We start from the raw sequence: 3,798 nt of genomic DNA on the forward strand, positions 1-3,798 counted from the left end.
TGTTGCTACCTTAATAATAATAATAATAATAATAATAATAATAATAATAATAAAAAATTTGGATTTCCAGCTAAGAGGCAGTGATGATACTGTATAAAGAGCAGAATTGTGTAATAGGCTTTTTTAGTGCTTATAGTGGCATAGAGAAATGTCATGTTATGCTTAAATAGCTAATGACCACTTAAGTATTATCTGTGTATCTGCTCATATTTGTCAAGATGTGGAGGTCGAAGGACTGGTTGGTGACACCTGGGTAATGCCTAAGCTTCTGGTTGACTGCTAATGACTTATAATGTCATTGTATTGTCCATGAAGTATGGCTTGATGTAAGAATCTGTTTTTAAATTTTAAAAAAATATATATATAAATTGTTCCAGTCATTTCCCTGTCCTACTGTTAGAGCTTTATGACTGTGCTTTTATGGTGTATTTAAGTTCCTTGGCATTGAGCCTGCACTGCAGGATGTAACAGTGGCCACTGTGGCCTTTTAGGATGCCATGTTTTTGTCAGTAACAACGTTTCTGTATTTCTAAAACTTGCTTCATCTTGGCTTCTCCTACTGAGAAGAATGTTTAAGATCTCTGGTGATCCATTTCTGGCAATGTCAAATGACAGGCAGTTCTTGGGGTCCTGGCACTGAGATCCAGGGAGCCTATCTGTCATTTCAGCTTCATGGTCATAGTCTGCGAATCACATCAGCAGAAGAAGCTGTTTCTAGTCCTATTCCAGAATTTAGTGTGGCAGGTTCTGTGCAGTCACCTAAGCCCATGATAATCCTGGTCATAAAAGTAGAGTGAGTATGAAAGTACAGAAGAGTTTGGGAAGCAAAGTGGCTCATCATTTGACTAGCTTGAGGAGGGTTGCACACAAAACATTGATCTGTGACATATGAAGATAGTACCATTTTGTCCAATTTTTCCCAAGATAAATTGCTGTTACTGGAGTTTGGACTGTATTACATCGGGCTGCATCATGTGTTGAAAGGTGTGGGAATTTTTTTTTTCTTGTCACTGTTGTTTTTATTAACACTATTTTTTGTGTTATCACACTTGGATCTTTATTGCCTTAAGAACAGTCTTCAAGATAGAATGAGCTCCCCATTGAAAAGGAGGAACAAAAATTTCTTTCCATTTTCATTCCCACCTGTTAAGAACTGCTGCCCCTGTAGAGTAAACTCAGAGTTATTTGCTGACATAGAATGTTGAAACTGTATTAACATTTCTTTGTATAAAAATCTGGATTAAAAAGGATTATGAAGAAAATCCCTTGAAAGTTTCCTTTAACAGTTCTTCCCCTGGGTTATAAAAGTTGAATAGAACTAATTATTAGTGAAATGCAACATAGTGGTTTATTTAAAGCTTGTCTGTTAAATTATGTCAGAATTCCAAACTCATCAGTAAAATCCTCCAGTTTCCTTACTCACTGTAGTGTCTGCCCCTTCCTCTGGCTGCTTTTTTGCAGGTAGCTGCATTGCACGCATGAGTAACTATAATCTAAATACTGTCACTAATTGCTTGCATGCCAAGGCAGGGAAAGTAGTGGCCTACTTTATTTTTCACATACTTGGATATCTACTTTGAAATCTGGTGGATTTTGGAAGTGTTTGAGCGTCTTCTGTAGAGAAAAATCTGAAGAACACAATCTGAGTACCAAGCCTAAGTAGCTTCACATATTAATAGTTCTACTACTTAATGAAGTAAAGAGATACTGATTAAATTAATCTGATTTGAGGAAGATCACAGAGCAATTCCATGTCAGAGGTGGAAGTGAAATGGTGAGTTCTTCAGTCTTACTCCTCAGTTTTAACTGTATGTTCATTCCCTTCTTATATCAGCATCTCAAGTATATTTTTAATACATTTCCAGTTGATTTCTGATGCTGGTCTGGCTTTCACTTTTTTTTTCTTTTTAACATTTAGTTACGTACTGTTTTAATAGGACTTTTTAATGCCTTTTGCCCAGAGGACAAGTGGTGTGCCTAGCACAATTTAGTGAAAAGCTGTTTCTAGAGTCCTGAATAAGATAAGCTTTGCCTTCTTTAAAGCATGTAAAAAGATAGTAAATATTTTTATACATTGCATTCTCATGTCCTCCAAAGTATTCAAAGTAACTTAATAATAGTGAATGGCAAGTGTCTATGGAACAGAGAAACTTTTCCACCTACCCTTGCCTTGAAGGTGGTAGACTCTGGGGGTAGTCTAACGCCATTGGTAGCTCATTGCTTCCTATGCAGTTCTCTGGATGAGCGTGAGCAGGTGCTGCTGACTCCCCTGGGGATCTTCCTCTTTGAAGCCATGGCAGCTGTCTGTGGATCTGCTGGTTTCCTTGCTCCTGCAAGTCACACCTCTAAGACTAGTAAGAGAGAATGGGGGCTGGAATATCTGTGGAAAGCAAGTTGTATGAACTACTTCCAGGTTTGTACCACTCTTCTAGAAGGACCTAGCTTAATTCTCAGCTGACAGTCTCGCCCACAAAACTCCTACAAAAACATGGAGGTCTTGTCTTCCCAGCCCACTGTCAATCCCTGCCCTGCAGTGCCAGATGCTTTGCTTGATCCTGATCCTCATCACCTTCTCCTCAAAGTCCTGGGATTCCATTCCAAATGGAAAGGAAGTGTAAAACTGAGATGAGTCTCAGAGCCATGGCAAGAAATTGTCATCAGTTATTTCTCACCTGGAGAATAGTTTTGATATCTTCCTGACACAGAAAAGTGTATACATGTCCTTAGTAAGCTTTCCTGTTAATTCATTTTCCAGTATTTATTCACTTGAAGAAAACACTGCAATTTAACAAGTAATTCTAGTATTAAAGTGATATATTTATAATGAATCCTTTTGTGAAAGCTCTGTTCAGGACTCACTTGCAGAATCTGATTGGTGGATGTGTACAAGTGTTTATTTCAGTCTGTGAGATATTCTGGTCCATCCAGTTAGATAAAACCTGAGGAAAACAACTTACTGAAAGCAGTGTAACGTCTGGGAGAGTGCAATTTTGTTCTCTCTTGCGAGAATAGCGGTAGCCCGCCTGCTTCTGTTCTGTAAAGAGTGTAGTGCCATTCCAGTAGGGCAGTTCTCATGTGCTGTAATTTCAAGGTGAAATTTGCAGCTGCTCCTTCTTCTTCCCCTTACTCTGTCTAACTGTAATCTTGCTTCTGATTTTCTCTTAAAGAAAAACAAGAGGGATATACAAAGTTTAATAAATACTTGTGTAGTATTTCAGCATCTTGGGGGGTAATTTTTGTTAGGTACCTGAAAGGAGTAATATTAATGAAACACAGTAATGTTAATTTCTTTTAAAATGCAAATGGCTACTTTTTGTATCAGTAGAAGAGGATAGTGAGGAAATACTAGAAGGAAGTGGCAGGGAGGTAAAGGTGACATCTTAATATGTTGTTAATACAGAGAAATTACTGTCCTCTTTATCCATGCTGGAATTTTATCATGGATTGCTTCTCCCTGCAGATTTCAGTTGTATAGTGTAAACATAATACATAGTTCCAAACAAAAAAATTCTACTACTACTTGGTTGCCCTTGTTTTTGGTTTTATTTAAAAAAAAATACTGACTTGTGCTTCTTCTGACAAGACTACAGCCTTACTTTCATAATGGGATCAGACTTTCAAAATAACAAGTGTTTTGGAGTTTTTTTGTGGTAGTCAAACCATGCTTTTATTTATTCAGGATGTAGTTTCTAGTTGACATCTGTATGATACCTTATCCTATATTTAAAAAACATAAGAAACAAACAAAAAAAACCACCACAAAGAAACAAACAAAACTTTCCCCCCCCCTACCCCCCC

The 3,798-nt window shown here is 37.5% G+C and overlaps 1 protein-coding gene across 1 annotated transcript in view; it reads left to right on the forward strand.

Moving 5' to 3' along the window:
• Positions 1 to 3,798, forward strand: part of ASB5 (ankyrin repeat and SOCS box containing 5) — a 28,927-nt gene that overhangs the window by 8,150 nt on the left and 16,979 nt on the right. The window lies entirely within an intron of this gene.

This window comes from Antrostomus carolinensis, unplaced genomic scaffold (genome assembly GCF_000700745.2).
Source record: "Antrostomus carolinensis isolate BGI_N321 unplaced genomic scaffold, ASM70074v2 scaffold23773, whole genome shotgun sequence".
Classification (NCBI taxonomy): domain Eukaryota; kingdom Metazoa; phylum Chordata; class Aves; order Caprimulgiformes; family Caprimulgidae; genus Antrostomus; species Antrostomus carolinensis.